Source organism: Dermacentor variabilis, unplaced genomic scaffold (genome assembly GCF_050947875.1).
Source record: "Dermacentor variabilis isolate Ectoservices unplaced genomic scaffold, ASM5094787v1 scaffold_18, whole genome shotgun sequence".
In the NCBI taxonomy this organism is placed as follows: Eukaryota; Metazoa; Arthropoda; class Arachnida; order Ixodida; family Ixodidae; genus Dermacentor; species Dermacentor variabilis.
Window position 1 is genome coordinate 4,755,160 of NW_027460346.1, and position 24,312 is coordinate 4,779,471.

Genomic DNA, 24,312 nt, shown 5'->3' on the forward strand with positions numbered 1-24,312 from the left:
AATGAGTTCTTATGGAGTCAAAAGGGACTCTATAGGAACTCGCGATCTATAGAGTCGTCTGCATAGAATCTCTATAAGAAGTCTATAGAAACCTTTCTATAGAAACAAGTCATTTCACACACAATAGATGTGCAATAGAGGGTGTATTGACGTCCTATGTACTGAATTCTATAAAGTAATTTTTATAGAATGTCTTTAAAACTTCTAACGCGACCTGTCTATAGAATGGCTCTCCATTCGTTCTCTATAAATGTTCTATAGAGAGTGTATTAATATCATATGTACTAAATTCTATAAAATAATGTCTATAGAAAGTTTTTAACACTTCTAATGCGGCTTTTCTATAGACTGACTCTCCATTCACGCTCTATAAGCAGTCTATAGAGGGTTTATTGTCATCATATGTACAATATTCTATAAAATAATGTCTATAGAAAATTTTTAACACTTCTAATGCGGCTTGTCTATAGACCGACTCTCCATTCACCCTCCATAAATGTTCTATAGAGGTCGTATTGACATTTTATGTACCAAATTCTATAGAAAATTTTTTATTGAACGTTTTCAGAAACGTTCTATAGAGGTCGTATTAACATCTTATGTGCCAAATTCTACAGAAAAAATGTTTATAGAACCTTTTCAGAACTTCTAATGCGGCCTGTCTATAGAATGGCTCTACATCCACCATAATAATTCTATAGAGGTCGTGTTGACATCTTATGCACCAAATTCTATAGAAAAATTCATAGAACGTTTTCGGAACTTCTAATGCGGCCTGTCTCTAGACTGGCTCTCCATTCCCGTTCTAAAAATGTGCCATCATATGGCATATGTACTGAGTTCTATAAAGGAACGTTTATAGGACATTAAAGAAGCTAAAGTGCGGCCTGTCTAAGAACGGCTCTATATTTTCACTCTATAAACAGTACCCAGTATCCAGTGCATCGCCGGATTATGGGTCCAGTGCCGCGCGCTGGATGCATGGGGCGCTGGGCAAGCGCGGCGTACTGGGAGGCGCTGGTTACTGGCGCGAAAAACAGCTCTAGCGCGTTAAATACGCGGTGCCTAGACATCGTATGCATTTTTTGAATAGAGAAAGCAACAGAGAGCGTTTTAGTGCAATGAAAAACGAAAAAAAAAGAACATGTAAAAACAGAAGTGCTCTGACAGGATTCGATCGTCGCACCTGCAGATCCCCAGCCTGGATCACTACCGCTACGCCACGCCAGCATACGAACACGGGCGGATAATTTAGCATACCAAAATCGAGAAGCACTTTTAGTTTCACAGAGAGAAGTCTTGCACAGACGTGGTAGATGCGCTATCGCCCAGCAACTAAAGCTCACGCCTGTACCACAAAGAAAAATTTGCTTTCCGTATTCAATAGTGTGCTCGGAAGTGCCATAACCTCGACTTTCACTTGCGATTGGTATTTTAACTTCGAAAAAAGTCCTAAATGAACCACCGACCCGGGACGTTGCATGAATGGGCTGTTACTGCCGATTTCGATAGCCGTTTCTTGTTCTTCACGCGAGGGGTATGCTATGTTTTCTTAGTTCAGTGATGTATTTCAGTCTACACGCCTGTCTAGTCATATATCTTCGTCAGAGAAGCGCAGGCTAGTGCTGGGAGCCTTCGGCGACAGCACATATACCTGCGTTTATGACGCGTCACATCGGCGCTCCTCACTTCTTGTGCTGGCACTGTAGACATGAAAAAATTGTTTATTTAAAAGCACCGATGCGAAATCTGAAATATAAAGTAATTTATCCTTGTTAGACTCCTTGATTCTTGAGGTTAGACGCGCCGATAGCGTGCAGACGGACTCGGCGGATACGCTATGCCTAAGCTTCGGTGGGGACTGATCTCGGCGCGGGTAGCTGGCGAAAGCTAAAATGTGTGTATTTGAGCCTCAGAACTCTTTTTAGTACAATAGGGAAAGTGGAAGCGCACGAATCGCCTCAGCCTTGTTATCGGTGCAATAATATCAAGCAGCGGTAGGCTTCGAACTCGGGGTCTCTTCGAGCGCGTCTGAACGACTTCTGGATTTCATGTCCACTCCACAACACTGCGACAATGGCGATAACTCCCAATCATATGTTACGTGCGAACTACTAAAAAAGCGGCGTCCCCTGCGTTTGCATGGTTTCGTTCAAGAATTTAGCTATCCGCCTTGTCAAAAGGCAAAATGCAAAAAACGAAAGTGATTTTCATTGTCACATGTGCAGGAATAAACAAGGCAGCTCACGCACCTTTATTCCATGCTGCGACACGAAATAGTTCTATGACCCTAAGATATAGCGTTATTTAGGACAAGAGACTAGTATGAAGTGATGAAATTGTATAAAGCATTTAATATTCAGCAGCGCTCGTCTATGCGTACTGGAGCCAGCGCGGCACAAACACAACCAGCGCAGTTTCCAATGCGACCGTCTCTTCCAGTGTGACCCAGCATTGCCCAGCTCTTATCCAGCGTTCTCACTGGTCTCGAGTGAGTCCCAGCGAGCGCCAGCGTACCCAGTGCGATCCAGTGCTTAAAAAAAAAAAAAATAACAACGCGCTGATTTCACACTGGAAGGCACTGGAAGACGCTGGTTCTTGCAATCTGCATTTCCGAGGTTTTTTACTATGAAGTAAGAGCATCGTTAAAAAGACACTCATTGACGAAGGCAAACATCACACTAATCGAAATTAGGAAAACCAAAGAAATATAACGGAAGCGCGCATTGTGGTTTATATCGCATATGCAGGCAAATCACAAAGATGTATACCAAGAAACACTAAGCAAAACTGCGCCTTAGCAATCGCGTCATATCTATTTGCTGGCATGCAGTGACTGCAGCACTTGGGGCGGAAACACATCGAACGCCGCCGCACATTTCTGGCACACACCACTCAAATGCGACAAATGCACGCTGCAGAAACGATTTTTTTTTTCAAGGAATCTTGAAAAGTCACGGACCACATGAGCGCGATCCGCGCATGATAAGCACATCGCCACGAAAGCAAGATAGGGAACACATAAGCGTAACCTGTGCCTCACGGGTAAAATTAAAAATCATCGTATATAAATTATGTTGCTGTGCGACGGACACAAGCGCACGGAAACATCACACACTGCACGTGTGTACCTCCGAGGTTGTGTGGACAATTTCTGGGCTACATTTAAACGACAGCAGGAAGTTACTTCAATGAGAAACGAAGTGAGGGCGCATGTAGTGCAGGTAACGGCTGCGCATAAAGTCAGTTAGGGTTTTAAGGCCAGTGACCGAGGTTGAAATCGTTAAAATCACACCCCAGCAATATAGCTTACGCAGGGTAAATTGTCCGGATCTTGAAGGCCATGCTTTTTGGTGACTACATGTGGCATAAGCGATTCAAAAGCAAGAATACTACATGTAATTTATTTCTGCCCTAAACTATAGCAAACAATATGAGCATGTCAATGTTTCTTCTTGCCTAGCAACATATGTATGTAGTTCGGCCCAAAACGGCACAAAACCTGCTGTAGTGGGTATTATTGTAGGAATCACGGAGGCCACAACAGCCGCACTATTATACAGACGGCGCTGGCAGCGCCGGTATTTTCGTATTCAACGCGACAGGTAGAATACGAAGATACGGCGTGTTGTAATTGCTCCGTCTTCAACGGTTGTTGTGCGAGCTGCATCGATGTGTTTGTTTGATCGTGTGTTACTAGGTTTGCTGTAATGAAATGAGACGTAGTTCGCGAGCACGAAAGTGCCAGAAGATGGCTTGAGTCTCGCTGTAAGCACGCCGTATGCGTGGCGCGCCAGCTAAATGTGGACCAACGATTTTCATGCCGTGGAGTGCGTTCCCTTTGTCTCCGCTGGTTGTCGTGGAAAGCTTGGTGGACGGCGCAAAGAAGTAATGCGTATTATTAGCGTGCCTCAGCTCGTCCACTACCCAGCGGCTTGTTTGCTGCAAGTAACATCGCAGACGCATCACTGGAAACTTGGAGAGCGCCTTTCGACCTCGCCGTACTGTTGAAACGGTAAGCAATCGTGCTCGCCAACTACACGTGCGTTCATCCGCGTTGTGTGTGCTTCCCGTGTCTGTATAGAGTGCCTTGCGAACGTAGCAAGTGGAACACCCACGTCAACAGTGAACCCTGTGCTGATACTTGCTACGCGCTGGTTGTAAAAATTGTGTACGCAACTCTATTGCCACAGTGCGGAATTGATAATCCTGATAAGAGTTTGCTTCCGCTGAGAAAAGTTTCGGAAATCGTGTTCACCTTGTGCAGCTGTGCGTGAGCTCCCGCCTGTCTGCTAAAGTTGCATAGTAACGACCCGTCTACCTCTTCATCTATTCTTTCTTCAATGACGTTTCTTCACTTATATATGCTTCGACGTTGTACACAATCTCTGCTTACGAGGTTTTTGGCTAACGAACAGTTCTAGGGAAAAAATGTAAGCCAATCACAGCTTGCTACTAGTACAGCTTTATTTCCAAGACAAGATGTGTTGACATAACTGACTTAACTAAACATGACAGGGGAACGTTGCCTATACTAAGTAATGGAAAAAAACATTAAGATTAGATTGTAATCTGCTGCTGCGGCGCGTCCAAAACATTATTTGATGTAGAGGTCCCTATTGTCATGACATTCGATAATTTCAAGCATTTGCTCTCTTTCCACATTAGTGCAGACATTGTTTTCATGACCCTTTTAGTTGCTGATTGCATGTTTTCACGATATCACAGCTTTATTGTGCCACTGCTATAAGCTAACATAGACCTCATTTTGTAGTGGCGAGGCCGTGACCCACAACATAAACTACAAGATCGAGGAGCCCCCAGAAATGCAGACCCTGTGGATATATGGCTGCAGCAGCATGGCGTGTGATCTGGATGGTCATGCCAGGTGTGTATGAAATGTATGTGTTCCAAAAAGGGGGCTTGGTGTCATTCATGGTGAATTTTGTCAACACATTTCATACTGCAGCTTACTAAAGAGACTAAATATTTATGCAACCTTATTGAACTTGCTACTTATTTGTGTGCATAGCCATTATGCCCACATTATTGTGTTCTGTATAAAACTATACCTAACATTTCCTGATGTTTAGTATTTCTTTTGCGTAAGTTGCTTACCTGCAAGTTAAATATAATTTTTGCTTTGTACGTAGTGTATTTATGACTTTTTATTGTGGTTTTATTCTTTGAAAACTATTTCCTATGCTGTACCCCTTATTTGCATATTTTTTTTTCTGTTTGTGCTACAATCTCGTGCAGTTTTCTGTGCATGTAGGAATTCGAAGTGTAGTGGACTAAATATGTCACAGGTCTAAGCACGTAGTGTGCACACCTTTGTTTATCATTGATATCTTTACAGTTACTTCTCTGTTCCCTTAGTAACAGCCACTGCGAAATACACATTTGGTGAGCTTGAATTTCTTGAAAATTAATATGATGGGCAGTATTTACTATGCTGCATTTACTTCAGTAGTACATAGGCACAGACTGATATGGATACCTTGTGACCTACACAGGATGCCTTTTTTGTTTGTTGCATTAAAAATGGCGGCTCACCCACATGTCTTACTATATATGTGGTATGCCTCATCGATTTCACTTGTCAATTTTTACAGTGGATGAAAACAGATGAACGATTGTAATCCAACATGAAGCCCCGTTGTGGAAATGTACGGCCAAGTTGGATGACCATACTGGTCTTTTGAATGAAATATGGTGGTCTCTTATACACATACGATACCGGCCAGTTTGCCCTATGTACACTTGACCACATGTGAAAGGGATACAGTACGCTGCCTGTGACACACACGCCAATTTTGGTGGTATCTTTCACCGAGCCAGCCTCCCTTGCCTGCTTGCCTTTCTCAATTCTCTTGCACACTGCTGTGTATATAGGCACCCCGACAAGAAAGGCTTGCTTAGATACCACTAAATTTGTCTTGTGTCTGTCAGAGGTAGTGTAGTCTATTCTTGTGATCATGTGTATATTTGGTCAAATGTACATGCAGCAGATTGGCCGGTGCCTCAACACGTGCCTAAGACAGCACCATAATTCACTCCCCGGATCAGTATGTTCGTCCCACTTGACCATGCACCGATGGGACTGGGGCTGCACGCCAGATTTAGACTGTTCATCTGTTTTGTTCAGCTGCGGCAACCAATTGACCAACAAATTCGCTGAGGAATGCCACATAAAAAGACTGGGTCACAATCTGTTTACTGAATTGTCTGCAACCTTCGTAGGAACAAATTTGTTTGTTGCAACTAGTTTTAGGCATGTTATTTCTTGTTAAATTTTCTGCTTGACCTACAGAGCAGTTATGCAATCAATTTTCAAAGAGACATGATTAGTATAATTTTTTTTTCTGTTTTTCACATGCCATGTTGCAAGGACCCTTTTTAATTAAAACTGAATTAACTTTTCAATTGCAATTGGGAAGTCTTATCATTGCGTTTAGGATACATATCAGTGTACATACCTGTACTAGATTAGAAACTAATTGTTTCAATAACTCAAAAAGCACGAATATACTGTGTCCATTGTATCTGACAGTGACACTGCGACTGTGTTCCAAATACCACTAATTGGCAGTTATCCATCATAATTTGCGAAAACAACTTAAAACATTATTGTTCCCCATACAATGGATACTTACATGCATCATCATGATTGCTCAAGCTCCATGTGAGAAATTTATTATTGGCATATTAAGCATAGTACATACCAACTATGGCTAACAGCGGATGGAATATTAATTTTGTCTACCGCTCAGCAATAGAAGCCAGTAGGTCATTCCCTTCTTTTCAAAAAATTTGTTTCCTATGCACAGTGTGACGTCTGTATAGGACTCTTAGCTCATGGGTGTTCCTGCTTGCTTATCTTATAAATGGGGAATGTGTTGTCATTGCAAGATGAGATTAATGTGTGACTAGGCTGTTGTCGTTTGGAGATGCTTTTTGTCATCAGCAATGATATTCTACTGCCAGGCACATTGGCCCAGTGCTGATGTCACAGTATCTTGGGAAAGTAAAGATATTGTCAAAAATGATTCTCAAAAGAACTGCCACTGTTTGGCAGAGTGGTGGGGAGGTGGGGTGTTCTGCCACTTTTCTGTTATAATTTTTTTCTGAAATACTGAAATGAAACTTAGCATAATGCTACAACTATATAGATATTTGTGGCATGTTTGTGCCTGCTAATACATTATGGCTGAATGTTCATTACACCTTTTGAAAATTAATTTCAATTGTATTTTCCAGGCTCCAGCGTCGCTGTTACTAGACGGACCAAATGAGGCCAAAAACTAGCCTTTCCTCGCTCCTTTCCTGGGAAGTGAAATAGCAGGTGATCATGTAAGAATGAACTTGCAACATGTGAGCAGTAGCCAAAGCTCCATACAGGTCATGCTGGTGGTGGAATGATAAGACAAACCGCAATATTTATTTGTTTACTTCTTCACTTAATATTTATTTATTCATATCTCGTGAATACTGTGCAGTTTTTCAGCAAGGTATAAAGAAATATCATTGCATCAAAGTAAACATGTCATTTGAAAAAGCATAATTCACGTAGCACAGTACCATGATAAAACATTTTCAGACAACTAGTCTGCTTTTGATACGAATTCATGAAAACTGCAAATTTTGAAGAAACAGAGCAGTAAGGTTAACAAATCTTACTCATAACTAAAAAATGAGATCACATTTCTGTTGGACCTAATACCATAATTTAATCTGGCAAATTAGAGATACCATATGCTGCTCTAATATACAATCACTAATTTATGATTAGATGTGTGAAACTCTCAAACATTGCAACAATTTCATGTAAGCTGTAAATTCATATATAAAGTTTGTTGACTTTAGACAGCAGATGGAGTCTGCAGAACTGTGATATCTCTTTCTGGCACAGAGACGGGGATTAGTAAGCTTTGTGGTGTTATTTTTCTTAAACCTGCCAAATAGTTCTTCCTGCAACAAGTTGAATTCTCAAATGCCACAAACTTCAAATGAGTGCTGTGGTTGTCTCAAAAGTATTTCTGTATTTTGGATGTATTTGAGTAGGAAAATTTACAGAATTAACGAACTTGTGCTAGTTCTTTATTTTTTTACAGTTGCAAACTAAGTCCTTTTCCTTCAAGTTTTGCTATTTTCAGCAAATTTTAATAAATATAGATGGTTTTAATGTAAAACTATGATTTAAACATTTTTAAATGTATCAAACCTCATCAAATTTGATTCCATAGTTGCCGAGAAAAACTATTTTACTGTTTATGTGCATTACATAGGAGCTCCTGAGCTAAATCTCTTTTTTTAGTCATTGCGTGTGTCGGTCTGGTTTGTATTTCTCACCCTAATTAGAATATTGGCTCTGATCTCAAAATTGTGTCCTTAGAACGACATACAAGCTTTTCAACTTTGTACGATATATGCTGTACTGCTCTATGCAAACCACTGTTTGCCACATTTTTGCAGGGCCTGCCAGTGCTAATTTTACACATAAACATAGACTAATATGCTGTGTGGTTTCGGTATATGGTGTACTTATCTGCGAAAGCCATTATTTGCCACATTTTCGCAGCGACTGCCAGTGTTATTTTTGCACTTAAACAAACTAAAATGCTGTGTCGTTTCGTCAGGCTGACACAACATTGCAGTGCACATTCATATCAGTCTATTTTCAGGCTTTAGTATCCAACCGTTCAATGTGCACTGCTGGAACAGGCACTCCTTTTGCAGTTTTAATGGTATGGTTTCTTGTCCTAGTCAAGCCTGTTATTGCCAGGTGTCAACTCTAATCAAGTCTGCCACTGATTCTTTTACCTCATGTTTCGCGTGTTTGCACCACCAGCTTGACCTGAGAAGCATGTTGGCAGCTACAGCTTGTGTGTTGCAAGTTCTAGTCTGAAGCATGTATGTCACATATATGAAGTATGTATCTAGTCTGAAGTGCAATAAACATTTCGACCTGAATACTTTGTGGTTGTAGCACCAATTATTTTGCCACTGCATTTACTGTAGTCCTTATTGCCTACAGTAGAACTTTGGTAAATTGCAAGTTCTTTACACGTATCGGCCTAGCTTTTATAGGCATTTGCTTGTAGGTACTCGAAAGCAACTGCATAGAAATATTCTATAGAATTTTGTCTTTAGCGTCTCTAAAGCAACTCGATAGAAATATTCTATAGAAATTTGCCTTTAGCATCTCTAAAAAAACTCGATAGAAATATTCTATAGAAATTTGTCTTTAGCATCTCTAAATAAACTCGATAGAAATATTCTATAGAAATTTGTCTTTAGCATCTCTAAAGAAACTCGATAGAAATATTCTATAGAAATTTGTCTTTAGCATCTTTAAAGCAACTCGATAGATATGTTCTATAGAAATGCGTCTTTAGAGTTCCTATAAGAATGCGGTGGCCAAATAACTTTTGAAACTCTATAGGAAAATTCTATAGGCAATCAAAATAAACACAATAGAGTTCTATAGAGAACATTCAAAAGACTCTAAAAAAACACATTAAAAATTTTTGTAAGGGTGGGGTCTGCCATGGCGATGGATACGGCTATCTGTTCTGCTTTAGCGCTGGTGGTCGATTTAACCGATGCCGATGATCGTAACGTTCCATTGCCGTCCACAACTGCTATCGCGAAAGTTGATGTATTGCGGTACTGGGCCGCGTCCACAAATGCGGTGGCTTCACGATCCGCGTCGGTGCGGTCGAGAATCGCGCGGGCGCGGGCCCGGCGCCTACCCACGTTGTATAGTGGGTGGACGTTTCTGGGAAACGGTGAGACTCTGTAGTTGTCTCTAATTTCACTCGGTAGGGTAACAGCGTGCTCGAGATAGGGAGATGGGGAGACATTAGCTTCGCTTAGAATTAGTCTACCGGCTTTGGACGAGGATAGGCGGAGTATTTGCGCCATAGTCTGAGCCTCGATCACTTCGTCGATGTTGTGCATGCCTAGCTGATGCATGCCTAGCGCATGAGTGTGTTTAGTTTCGTCTTTTCTCTTTTCGTCCAATTGTGGGCAGAGGCGACGTAATTAATATGGCTCATAAGGAACGCGTGGTATACGCGCAGAAGGTTGTCTTCGCAGAGACCCTTTCTGCGCCCAGAGACTCTGTGGATGAGTCTGATCATGTTTTCGGTTTTGGCGGTTAAGTGTTTGATCGTGTGTCCGTGGCATCCGATGGCTTCGATTAGGAGCCCAAGAATGCGTATGTGGTCAACTCGCGGAATCTGTTGTACATCTCTTGTGTGTAGTGCGATCGGATGTTCGTCTAGAGGAGTTAGGTATCGGACTCCTTGGCAAAATTTGCGATATAGTAAGAATTCCGATTTCTTTGAGAATAGTTTCATTCCTGTGTCTAGTAAGTACTCCTCCGTGGCATCTAGGGCAGACTGTAATGCCTGCTCTATGTCTGCCAGGGAGCCTCCCGGGCTCCAGGTGGTGATGTCATATGCATATAGAGCGCAATTTACGTTCGGGATGTCTCGTAGTTTGTCTGCGAGTCCCTTGATCACTATGTTAAATAGTAATGGAGAGATGACTGAGCCTTGCGGTGTTCCGACGGAGCCCAGCGTGTAGCAGTCCGACTTAAGTTGTGAGACTCGCAGTCGGGCTTCTCTGTCTTTTAGGAAGGAGCGCACGTACTCCTGAAATCTCTGGCCGAGGCCGGCCACAGACTCCAATATGAAGCGGTGCGAGACGGTGTCGAATGCTTTCGTGAGATCGAGGGCGAGGATGCCTCGAACGTCTCTTGTTTTAACGTCAAAGACCTGTGTCTTTAGGAGCAACATGACATCTTGCGTGGAAAGGTGGGGTCGAAACCCTACCATGTTGTGTGGGAGGAGGTCGTGTTCCTCAATGTAGCGTGACACTCGGTTTTGAATGACGTGCTCGGCTACTTTACCCACGCATGAGGTAAGAGAGATAGGGCGTAAATTGTCGAGGTTGAGTGGTTTGCCGGGTTTTGGGATAAGGACCACCGTGGCCGTGCGCCATTGCGTTGGTACCTCTCCTGTTTCCCACACGTGGTTGATGTCTTTAGTGAGTAATGTAATGGCCTGGTCGTCTAAGTTACGTAACATTCGGTTGGTTACCCCGTCGGGTCCTGAGGCAGACCTGCTGTTTAGGTTGTGTAGCGCCTCTCGGACTTCTGCTTCCGTGAAGGCGGCGTCTAGTTCGGGAGTGGTTTCGCACTTTATGCTCGGGTAATCGTTGGGGTGAGCGTCGCCTAGCGGAAGGTAACGTTTGGCGATTTCTGCCAGGAAGGACTCTTCCGTTCCCCCTTTCTCTTTATGTGAGTGTAAAAGTCGGTCTAGCGCGTGGCTTTGATTATCCTTTGTTTGGCTGTCGTCTAACATGCGTTTCAGGAGGTTCCACTTACCTCCGGTCCGCATGCGGCCGTCGACCGCCGAACGTAGTTCGTGCCATTGGAGTCTTGTGAGCTCCGTACGGTATTGTTCGATATCTCGGTTGAGTATCACGATGCGTTTGCGCAGGCGTCTGTTGAGACGTTGTTTTCTCCATCGCGCAAGTATCGAGGCCTTGGCCTCGAGTAAGTGTGCGAGGTGAGGGTCAACCCTTGGGACCTCCAATTCCGTTTGTATGGTTTTCGTGGCTCTAATTACGTCGCCCTTTAACGCAGAGAGGAGCTCTGCGAAGGAATCGTACGTGTTCGTGTCTTCCTTCCGTAACTGGCGGAAGCTACCCCAGTCTGTGAGGGTGAAAGACCGGGGTGGGGCCGCCGTGTTTGGTATTTCTGTGCGTATGACGAAGTAATGGCTGCCCAGGTTCTCTTGCGTATTCGTCCATGTGTAGTTTGCTACATTTCGGAGTAACGTGAGGTCCGGCGTACTATCGCGTCGGGTTGACGTACCCAGTCTGGTGGGGAACCTGTGGTCCGTCACCAGAGTAAGGGACAGGTCGTCGATCGCGCGCGAAAGGTTGTTGCCACTAGGCTCGATTGTGGGGTAACCCCACGACGGGTGGGGGGCGTTGAAGTCCCCTGCGATAATGAGCGGTGAGTTTCGTGCCAATGATGTGGCTTTAGTAAGGATCGCGTGGAAAGATTGTTTGTAGTGCGCGGGGGAGCTGTAGACGTTTAGTACAAAAACGCTTTGTTTTAAGAGTCGGTTAGGTACGAGCTCGATTAGGATCGCCTCGATGCGACTGTTTTTCGGTAGGGCGTCGTGAACGATATGCGCGAATTTTCTATTAACGAGCGTGGCGATGCCTCTCCTGGCGTCCCCTCCTCTTTGGGAGACGGGGCTGTACCCTGAGAGCGTGAGGGTTTCGCATAGGGTTTCCTGTAATAGTATTACGTGCGGATTTTTGGGTTGAATTTTGAGGTACTGTTGCAGCGAGTATTTGCGTTTCGCGTAGCTAGCGCAATTCCACTGCCAAATTTCTAAGGTGTCCCGTGTCGTGTTAGCCATGATGATTTTTCGGAGGATTTATTGGTGACGAAGGGTGCGTCGTCGTGTCCATCTGTTGTGGCTGACTAGCTTTGTTTTTAATTTTTATGGCGACTTTATTTTCGACCACCTCTACACGATTCGTTAGGATACGAATACTTTCTAGGTTCTCTCGCGTGAGGCGCAGAATTTCGCCTAGGGTGTCTTGCGGTGCATTACTCTCTTCTTCCGTTTCTGGGAGCGGAGGGGTTTGCGTTTGGCTGTGCTAACTTTTACGCTTGTCTCCTGGGGTGGTGCTTGTTTGGGAGCTTTAAGGTTTTGAATCTGCTGTTTTGCATCATTAAGCTGCGCTGTAAGCACTTGTATGGTGGCCCGGAAACCCGCTAGTTCCTGTCGTAGGGCTGTGACTATCTCGCTCTCATGCTCGGGCAATGAAGACCGCGTTACCTGTCTGGTAGATGAAGCGTCCCGCTGCTGCTGCTAGTGATGTCTCCCTCGTACTCGGTCCGCCCACGTCAGTTCGGTGTGGCCGGATGTAGGGCGCCCCCTAGAGCAGGACCGGCTGTTGCGTCGTCCCCTGGAGCTGGAGCGTCTGCTGCGGAGGGCGCTGCGGCGCCCGGGTGTCGGCGTGACCGAGCGACTCCTTGTGGTCGCTACGGGAATATACCCGAGGTGACGCTCGAGTCACTGTGACTGGCGTCGCTCGGCCCTTGGGAGCGGCTACGGCCGCGTCGGTTGTGTCTGCGGCGGCGTCTCTGTCGCACGATGTAAGGGACTTGAAACTTGCGCTTGCAGTCCTTGTCGGCGGTGGGGTGCGGTCCGCCGCACAGGGTGCAGTGAGGGGAACACTGGTGATCTTCCGCTGGAGCTTTGAAGCCACACTTCCGGCACCACGTGGTATTGGGGTTAGGGCAGACATCCGCGCGGTGACCGATGTTGCCACAGTTGTAGCAAACTTCCGTGTGTCTGCGAAAGAGTGTGCATCGAACAATGCTTGCTCCGCAGTAGATGTAATTTGGTACTTGCATTCCTTGGAAAAGGATTGTCACGGCTGTTGTGTTCTTGATTCTCTTCATCTCCAAGGCGTTGGGGTTGCGTTTCGTGACGATTAGTTCTCGGAGTTGGGAGTCGTTGAGCTCGAGGTCAATGCCTCGGACTACGCCTTTGCAGGTATCATCGGGTGACGCCGGGTATACTGCGACCCGATACATAGTATCTTCCATGCGAATTTGTTGCACCGTGGCGTATGCTCTTGCATTACGTTCGCTGGGGGTGCAGATGATGCAGATATTCTGAGTTACGTTGGGCCAGATGGAGTCTTCCGTGAGGTCTTGAGGAGCCAGGGCTGCTGCCATTGCCAGGGCTTGCTCAACCTGCACTGGTGTAGATTTGGCCACGTTAAGACCGTCTCGGGGTCTCACGATTATACGGAACGTGTCCCTCGGTAGCTGAGGGAGTCTCGAGGTAGCGACGAGGCGCTGGTATGCGATGTTCGGTCCGGCGGTGCGATCGCCGTCCCTTCGTCTGCCACGAGTACTTGAACTTGGTCCTTGTGGTTGACTGGCCTTTCCCTTGCGCGATTTGCGGTTATATGCCGCAATCCAGCCCGGGTCATTCGCGTCTTCCGGCGATATCGTCTCACCGGTGACGATTTCCATTGGCGGCAATGACTGACTTGCGGTGTCAGGCCTAGGCCTACCCGCCTTTGAACGCCGAGGTTGAGAATTCGAATGCAGAAAATGTTGAGAAAGAGTCCACCCACCGAAATAAATTCGGTATCCACGGAATCCGTCTAACTTGCTGCTTTCGTTGCTACTTCGATTTAGGGTGAATAGCCTCGTGAAATCATTGATGATATCGGTAGCCGATGTTTGCACGTCCGCACTCAAGTCTTTGTAAAATATTTTCTAAAGGTATATGTCACTTCTGACTCTGGTGATTGCAATTTCAGGCTGTTACTAAATAAGACCTGCACTATTAGTTGTTTGCTGGTAGGAGCAAAAACAACAGATATTTCGTATTAAAAAGCATGATTGCCACTTTTTGGTGACGTGTCCCGAAAATTTGCGCTTCGTTGATTGCTTATGTGGTGTGAAAACTGTTGCTGAATAGTCGCTAAATTTCTCCCAATTTTTATGCACTGTAGACGGCCTTTGGTTGTTTTCCTCCCGTACGCTCGGTAAAATATGCGAGGCACGGTGTTTATATTTATTCGAAGTATTAGGCAATATTCTGAGTGACGAGCGATATATGTTTATTCCGTGTAGGTTCATTGCAACCTTTGTAGAAAGTTACTAATTCAAGCGTTGCACAGTGTTTCGAAATCGAAATGTTTCCCAGAATCCTAAAACAACAGCACGAGTGAAGGTTGAAATTCCGTGAAAATAACGAGAATTTCAAACATAATCCGTTGCGATACTCACTTTCCTGCTTTAAATGCAAGTGTTGCAGTTAATTACTAAATCCCCGTTTTCGCACGTGTTTTCCTGCATCATACGAGATTCATAGTTTTTCTCTCAGTTGTCCTCGGTGAGCTGAGCAAGGCATCTGTTTATATCGGGGGAAAAATATGGGCATGGTATGGCCAAAGTGTTCGCAATGTTCCAAATGAGTGAGTGAAATGCGCATTTTCCAGTGGAATACGCATGCAAGTGGTCAATAGGGTTATCAATAGGGTTTTAAGAGCAGTGTAAAACTTAAACGGCTGGGCTGGCATAACAACAACAGGTCAAATTATTTTGCGAACATAATGGGAACTACGCAAGTTTAGGTGCGATGGTAAATGCATGTTGATCAAATACAGCCTCTAAATATGGTAAGCAACTGCTCGAAAGTACGAATGTGGAAAGATCGGATATGGTTTTGGCTCTATGTGCGTAAAGTGGACATAGAAGGCGCGCAGTCGAGCTATTTCAACGTAATAAACGAGGTGTCCTTGGTGTCAGAGTTGTTGGCTTCTTATGATATGAATAATACAAATCGGGCCCTTCGGTTAACCCCCTTTCTTCTCGTTTATTACCTAACGAGGGTCTCGAGTCCAGCAACATTGATGCCTTCAGGTAGCATGTGTGGTTTTATTGACCAGCTTCGTTCACCCAAAAAGATCACGTTCTAATGACACTTACGGCAAAAGAACGTTCCACGTCCGCCGCCAAGGTCTGTGAGTGGTGGCGCTGGCTAACACTCTCAGTGTTCAACTAGGACACATAAATACCCAAGAAAGTGGATGTGGAAACGGCGTCCCGGTGGCTCAAGTGGTAGAGCGTCGCACGCGAAATGCGGAGGTTGTGGGTGCGGTTCCCACCTGCGCCAAATTGTTTTTTCAACCACTTTAATTTCTATTAATTTATAGTTTCTTTATTTGATTTATTAAGCACAAGCAATTTCTCCTATGTTGATCTTGGTGTCGGTGTTTGTTCGCTTCTTTTGATATACCTATTCTAAAGCCATTCTGAAGATCTCCAAAAATGCTATTATTCTCTTCCCATGCTTGCAGCTTTAATTTGATTACCTGCAGTGCTAGATTGTACATTACCGATGTAATGCAGGACGACGACGAAGTGTCTTCTTGGTAGAACGCTTCTATCTGTGTTCTCAGGTTTCTGGCGCAACCTTCGGATTTTCCTGGTGCCTCGGCTCCCGGTCTTGTGGCCATGGACGCGGAGCCTTCCAGATGCCCTCCTGGCCACGGGTCAACAAGGCCGTCCTTCACGAGGAAGAGAGGAAGCGTGCTCATGCAGTGACACCGATGACACTGAGCTGTACTCCGTGTCGGATGAAGACTCATCGGATGATAGATTCATCACTGTCCGCAGAAAGAGGGCCAGAAAGAAGACTATCACAAAATTTCAAGCCAATCGGCACTATGTGCAAAACGCCGTTTGTCGTTAAGGCGCCAAGGCTGCGAAGCGTAGGCGGGCTCGGGCGACCGCTGTTCCCGCCAGCGCCTATGCACGTGCTGTCCTGTTTGCATTCTTGATCGTGATTTAACGCTTCTGTAAGCCTTCAGCGATGTCTTGAAATGGCTGTTGCGGGGTTGGGTGCTTTAACACGCACAAAAAGTTGCCAGGCACGCACTCAGTTTCCGGTGCTGCTTCACGAGCAAGGGCGACGGCGGCGGTGGATCGCGGCTGTTCGACGGAGAAAATATGCAATCGCGCTTTGGTTACTCCAGTTTCAGGGCGATAACTGTGTTTTTATTGTTTTCTTGGTGTCACCAGGATCTGATTATGAGGCACGCCGTAGGGGGGACTTCGGGAATGTGGACCACCAGCGTTCTTTAACGTGTACCTAAATCTAAGTACGTGGATGTTTTCGCATTTCGTCCCCATCGAGATGCGACCGCCGTGGCCGGAATTCGATCCCGTGACCTCGTGCTGAGCAGCCCAACACCATAGCCACTAAGCAACCGTGTCGGGTCGTTTAAACTTGGTCGCCTCGTCAACAGTCCAGAAGATACAATAAACACTAGGCTGTTGTTACTGATGGGACACGATGATGATGCGATGACACGATTAATGATGGGACATGAAAAAAAAATAAACATGCGGAAATCTAAGCCAGAGAATGTGGAGCAAAGCTGTGAAGTGCTCATTGTGCTTAAGCGCTTTGAACAAAGAGCTCCGTGCTAAAAAGCAGGTGACGGCGCCTTCATAAAAGGGTCACGCTTTGCACCCATGCTTTGCACGGAATCGGCTGTTGCTCTACCTATCGATGGCACTGAAATACGATCAGTGGTACGTGTAGAACGTTCGGCGTACTCTCGCCCCAGCTATCTGCATGTTGTCTGTACAGCCTGGCCTCTGTGAGCATTACAGGCTTTTGATAGGGCATGGGAAACGCCTGAACTTCGAAGCCCTGATGTCTGCAACTAATGCACATGTTCACCCCAGCTATGTCACGCGTTGTGGTCTATTCTGAAGCCTTCATGGTCATATTTTTCTTCTTCTCTTGCTAGTGGTGCTAGCTAGTGCTTGTTCTATTTTTCTTCTTTTGCATGAAATGGGTCAAGTTTTTTTTTATGCACTATAGGCTTGTACACAAACATTTTGTTTTGGTTCATTTTATTTTTCTATGTTGTATTTTCACGATTGTGTTTGTTTATTTTAGTTAGCTTGCTTTTTAATACATCTCTACATTCTTATTATTAACCAAGGGTCCCGTAGGAGTCTTTGACTTTGGGACCCTCGTCTGTATATTGTCTCTTACCGATTCATTGTATTTTAAGAATAATGAACTGAAACTGAAAACTGAATATATGTTCATGTAGCTTCGCTCTTGTTGTCTCTGCTTTGAAAATGATTCCAATGTAGCACGTGGTTTAGAAGAAATATTTAATGCCATGCTTTGTATTTGCTTTCAAACTACTAATATTGTGTCAACGTAATATTTTAATTAATTAAAAAGCGTTGCGTTGGCTATTCAGCCTCCGGGAAGTACACCAGGCGATACAATATGCTGTTTAATTCTGCATTTGACTGCAAGGGTAACAAAATTTGGGTACTAGTAAGAATGGTGGCGGCGCTAACAAATAACATAAAATATAAAAACAATGTGCTCTCTAGACTGAGGGGGGGGGGGGGGGTGTGCAAATTTTCAGCTATTGCGTCTTCTGATATTCTCACTCGCGTGCTACCGCGAAGTCATCGAAAGACTCTGCTTGTTTAACGATGGCACATGTGAAGTACACGCAATGCAGACAGTGGTAAGACGAAAGCATGCAAACAATAAACCCTTAATTATTGCCGAAGTCTACATGGGATATTTTTGTCAAGCTCATCGCGCCGATTTGCAAGCTTTACCGTCGCTGGCATCTCACGTGGCCGCACCTGTACGAACCACTCGCAGGCGCGACGGCGCTCCCTCAACCTACTATAAAAAAAACACGGCATGTAAAACAGGAAGGTGTGTGCACTATTTGAATGGTGTGAGACTCTCTGGAAAAAGTTCCGTAGACGCCCGAAGGCAGCGTCTATAATCGTTTACAGTATTTTGTTACTGCGCAAAAAATATGTAAATTTTCGCCAGGGATCACTGATTTTCACTTTGAACTGCCTGAGCGTGAGAACTTTAACGAAAAAAAGTGATATAAATCTTAAACAAATTTTTGGAATATAGAAATAAAGTGGTAGCAAAGAATTTCAGGAACATTCAACCAGAAATTAATTTCTGTATTATGGCATAATTCCAACTCGCTAGCAGTTTCCATTATTTTTCTTCAGTACTTGTTCCAGCGAATTAAGTATTCCGCCGTACGTGCCGTGGTTTATTAGTGGCGTTGCGCTTGCTAAGCACGAGGTCGTGGGGTCGAATCCCGGCCGCATGTCGATCCTGGCGAAATGCAAAAGCGCGCGTGTGCCACGCATAAGGCAAACCTAAAAGAACCCCTGGTGGTCGAAATTAATGCTGAGTCGCTCAATAAGGCGCACCTCATAATCAAATCGTGGTTTCGGCACGAAAAGCCCCTGAATTTAATTTGTTTTTTTAATTCTGCTGTAGTTTATTGGCACAATTAGTCCAACAATTAAATTTATATTTGCAAGTGTCCATTGTTCCTTGATAAATACGTTAAGGCTACGCGGGTGCTGCAAAATTTTGCAACATTATTGAGGGGCTCAACTAGTGGCTAGTGGCTCAACCCTCGCGTTCACACCTTCGTATATGTTTTTGCAGCACTGGACCTGGAAAATCAACTGGCGACCCTCGACCAGGCCCGGCGAGCCGCGATCGCCTTTGGAGCCCTGTCAGAGGGAACCACCCAGGAGTAAACGCGCAACGGTTTCTGCAATAATAAAGTTCCTCCTCCTCCTCCTCCTCCTTCTCCTCCGCCTCCAGCACTATAGGAGCACACCCTGACAATTTACGTAAACAGACAAGAACATGAAATATCCTAATCTGACGAGCGAAAAAAAAAAAATACATGGTGTTACCTACGCTCTTCCTGCACTGTGCACGAACCCTGTCTGCACCCCCCCCCCCCGCCCACCTTGCTCCTTTCCCCGAGACACAATGAACGACTGTTTCGGGCTGTCCTGGAAAGTGGCTTTCTACCGAAACATTCCGGTTTCCAGAGAATTGAAGCACTCGATGTGGGGTGCGCTTGCAGGAAAGCATGAATGGTGAGCAAAATGAATGTATCCGTTCTTTTTTTTTTCACCAGATTGGTCGTAGCTGTGCGTGGGCGATGCTTTCGTGAAAACAAGGGGGACGGTTTCCCAACCATTTCCTGTGTGGTACTAACCTCTTCTCTAACCACCGGCTCCCCCGAAGGGTGGCGGAAAGCAACGTGTTCTGCTCACACCTAAATCACTACCACTAGCACTGCTATTACTGCACAAGCGGGTTCGAATAAGTGGACGTCTTGTTTTTGAAATAAAGGCGGAAGTGAGTCTCTGGACGAGGTTTTTCGGATGAAAACAGCCTTGCAGCGCACCGAATTTTGCAGACCGCAGTAACAATTATGCTAAAACCAATGGACACATTTGCATAAGTAAAGCGATAGCTCCACGGTTAAAATATATTTGACGCCTCACGCTCATGACGTGGCTGCAGCCTTCCTCTCACTCCGAATTTCTTATTGTTTTGACCCACGGCTGCAATTCAGGACAGACATTTCTCAGCATTTCTTTAACTTCATGCAAGAGTGACCGTGTAACACTGTTATGAAACAAACTGGTGTTTTACTGCAAAACATATCGGGGCTTTACAGGCGAACACAACAAAAGCGATTGTGTTGTGTGAGCGCCTTTGTCTTAATATATAAATTTTGCACTACAACATTGGTCTGAAATTTCCTTCCAAGAAAAACTGAAGCAACAACTTAAACCTTGCAACGTTAGGCATTATCACAAGGTTTTTGCTATTCCTTCAGTACCATTAATAATGCACGCACATACCCCCCCCCCCCCCTTCCTTCTGGCAAAGTTCTGTTGGCAATAGTGTTGAGTGAGTATCAGTGGATGTTCGCTTATTTTGGCGACCTACGCAAAGGTGGGAAGGCTGCGCGAACTACGTCATTGGTAAATCAAAAAGAAAGTAGCTGCATTTGGAATTTATTTCTCAAGCAAATCCACACAATGATCGGTGAACGGGTTGTCTACGCGGTGTACTGCGGAGAAGGTTTTCTCTTTTTTTTTTCATTATCAGTTCCTCGGCCTTGCCACACTGATGAATGATAAGGCGCAGCAGTAGCGGCCCACGCAGGGACTGTCGTCACAGAGCTGGCCTTGCCAACGAAGCCTCTTGCCATTTGGCAGAGTGTACACGACTGCGTGGTGCTGCCTGATCCACGACATGGTTTTTAGCGCAGAGCTGGCAGCCAGGTAGTGCACGTGAACCAATCGCAGTAGTGGCAATGTTTCCACCATGCGGGCGATGAAGTTCGCAACCGCGCTGTCCGTTGCTTGACCCCCGGTCAGCAGGCACAATCTGCGCAGAGTCTTTGCCGCAGTGAGTCTAGCTGCTAAGCAAGGCCCAAGCATCACGTGGCCTGTTTCTATGGTGCGCGTACAGAGCCGCTCATTTGCGCAAAGGAGATGGCAAGGCCCGAAGTAGAAGACAGCGCCGACGTCACTCACCGGACTATTCAGGCTGAAGCGAAGGTCGGTGACTCGGCACCGAATAGGAACTTGAAGCACAATATCCACGTCGTCTCAGCGATGTTCAACCGCCGCAGCCTTGTCTGTCCGTGCAGGCACTTGATGTCGCGCTCTGTGAACATCAAAGGCACTTTGCAGGCGGCGCACGAAAGAGTCTCGGCGTTGCAGACGTCATGCTCCTTGTGGAACCGGAAGCTTCGCTCAAGGAACTGAAGCGAGTCTTTACAATTCACGGCGCACGGTGGAAGGGCCAGGCAGCGCAGCTGAAACAAGGCCGGACCCACGACTGACCAGAAGTTGCACACGAGCAAGAAGTGACTCTTCGTCAGGCTGATCTCGGAGAAGTTGGTGAGGCGCGTTCGGAGGAACTTCCGCATTGGTTTTAGGAATTCGGGAGCACCGCTGCGCAGGCGTTCGAGCTGGACCTGTTGCGGCGGCGTCAGCAGGGCTAGTGAGAGGGACATGACGTCGTTCAAGTGTTCGGGTGCGTCGTTGCTCCGAGGAAGCGGCTTTCGGCTTCCGAGTCAGCTTCCACAGCCATGACCGCGCGCCGCACTCTCTGAAGCAACGTGCTCACCTCTCGCAAGTCCTCGAGTCGTATGAGGCTTGGTGAAGCTTCGTGTAAGAGCCGGTATTGGGCGGAGGTACCCGCTCGCAAGTGTACTGGAAGGTGCGCAGACCGGGCCTGGGTGTCTTCATCCTGGTAATGGCGTCGCCCATAGGCACCTCTACGGCGTCCTTTCGTATGACGTGAGCGTGAAAGCTCGGCAGGCCGTGGCAATCATTCAAGACGACCTCCAAGAAGTCGGCTGTAAGCAGCGTCGCTGCAACTTCCACGTACATGGACTGGAGAGTGTTCAGCCTGCAACGCGTGCTGGTGTCCACCACGGCGTCTTTTTTCAGCCACGACTCGTAGCGGCGGTCTTCGTAAAGTGACCACTGTAGCATCTTCACCTTTGTGAGCCTCTGTGAGAGCAGTGGTAAATGCGTCGGATGCTCGACGACGCAGTTCACAACGCGCAGCTCCTCCATGTTCTCACAGCTGGCGACAAATCCAAGAAGAACGTCGGAGGGCAGAGCGAGGCAGTCAGTGAACCTCAGCTTGCGCAAGTTCTTGATGTTCACCTTTTCGCAGTATTCACCAAGCGCACACTTATCTGCGCCAGAAGTGAACGTTACGGTACAGTGTGCTAATATTCTAGTACACCGTAGTTGCGGTCTCGACGACTCGCTCGCGGTTGGCGACTCCCGTCAGCTCAGCTGCTGCGTCGGTGAGAGCGTGGGGGGAGCCTCCATCCAAGAGTTGGAATAACAATTCCCACGCTGCTCGCAGGAGTCCGCCGATTAGCTCAGTCCCGAGCGATGGTTTCGTCATAGTGAATCGCTTCGATCACTGCCTTATCGTTTGCCTTGGTTCAGTGGTGCGCTTTTTCATTATTCTTGACTAGTCCGGCAAAACGCATTTTCAAAACGCCGCAACATGGCGCGAAGTCGCTTACTCCAGATGAAGTCTTGGTAATGGTCGCTGGCCTTTCTTTGCAAGGCACCACTTGCCAAGACGTCCAGTTCTGGAATGTGTAATATAGTTTTTCTTACAGTCAGTACCGACTTTCTGTAGACGAAAGAAAGCGTTCGCTTACGGGGCGCTTATGGTGCCTGGTGTCAACCCTGTCGTAGCTAAGATAATCCATTAGGAACCCTGCTCCCGCCCACACCATCACTTCTCACACACATTCCTAAAGCAACGACAAATCAAGCATTTTGCTGCCTTCTATAGTATACAGCGAAAGCTGTATATGATTAACCTTCCGTAGTTTTTTCGGCGTCCATAAAGAGAAAAAAATCATCATGTGGGCTGATCTTGGTGAAAGTGCAGAAAGGGACCAAGCTCAATGGCACGTACCCCAGTGGGCTCGGGAAACTGTAACGCGCCGTTCGGTATATTCGGGATGGGCCCACGTATGCGGAGTGCTTAACGCCTGCTTCACCTCCCCCGCGGGTGGGCTCTATATTGCACAATCTTCGGGCCGACCCGCGGCTCAGGTGAAGCACTTTGCTTTTCGTTTGATAGCTTTGACTGTCGTCAGCTTTCGCTGTCTTTCCACCTTCACAGATTGAAATGGTTGTCAATTTTTTCACTCCTTTAGGGTGGCGGCAGTGATCGGCATCTCCTGGGGTGTGAAGATCAGTTTTGCTGATCGATTCGGTGCCCGCCCGATTAACTCGAGATGAGTTCAGTTGTCACTATCTATATGTGTATGGTGTTTGTGCAGCAAGTTCAATAAATCCCGCAACCATCCGTTCCCTTGGCTTTGGTTTCCCTGGTGGCAGACTCCCCGCCGCCTTTTTTTTTATTACAAAATTGTTTGACTACGGTCCTTTTCATTTGTCTTTTTAATTTCGCAGCCTGCAATACTTAGGTGCAGCAGACAGGGCTTAGTTTTTATTTTAATTATTTTTTAAATTAAATTTTATTGCCCAACACAATCTTTTGCGCTATCTATTCAACAATCACGCGCGTCGCTGTTGCTTCATTGGTTCAACTTTCTTTCTTTATTGACTGATCCAGGTACAAGGAAAGGGGTTCGGTTCGTAGTCAGCTGGTCTCTACGCTCGTGGAACGAGTTGCGGCGGGAGAAAACGCCAGTTGCGTTCAACTTTCTCTTTTGCTGGATTATTTTCTCGAGTGACGGCTCGCCGCGACGCTGGCCGATCTTCGGAACCATATACCCGCGATATGGGTTAGATAAGATGGAATATAAGATATTGCGAAACAGCGTCCATCATAAAACCCTGCAAAAAGCGTTAAACCCACAAGCAACATGAATGTCATCCGTTACGTTGTCTGGTTTCTCCCTAATTGTGCAGCACTTTTCGTGCAAAATTGGCAACTGGAAACAAGAGTCGCAAGGAGTTGAGAAATTAAGCGAGATACTAAGGGAGAGAGTCAAGGCAACAGCCAAAGAAGAAAGAAAAGCGAGAATTAACAAATTTAACCGCCTTAGTGAAAATATTTATGGATCAACATATTTTTGTTTAAAAATGAAGTAGAGAAAAAGCCGCCTGAAGTAGAGAATAACTCCGTGTCTTTTGAATCACGTTTCTACAGTTATCAGTCGAGCCGCCTTACGTAGCTACTTCTCTGCTGTGCTTATGTGGGTGTTTTTCTAAACTTCCACGGTGGGCGCAGTACGTCTAGAACCGCAGCGTCCTGCATGCGCTCTACGCGGTTGTACGGGACTGGAGGCCACGCATCGTTACGCAACTTCCTAAATAACAACACGAGTTGG

General features: G+C 45.9%; 1 long non-coding RNA gene across 2 annotated transcripts; it reads left to right on the plus strand.

Moving 5' to 3' along the window:
• The first annotated feature begins 3,647 nt into the window (after positions 1 to 3,647).
• On the plus strand, positions 3,648 to 7,468 carry LOC142568382 (uncharacterized). Of its 2 annotated transcripts, none has more exons than XR_012825426.1 (3): positions 3,648 to 4,015; positions 4,775 to 4,901; positions 7,261 to 7,468. It is a non-coding gene; the product is annotated as an uncharacterized LOC142568382 (long non-coding RNA). The 2 variants fall into 2 exon arrangements; XR_012825425.1 differs by having other exon boundaries at positions 3,649 to 4,015; positions 4,775 to 4,888; positions 7,261 to 7,467.
• The last annotated feature ends 16,844 nt before the right edge of the window (positions 7,469 to 24,312 follow it).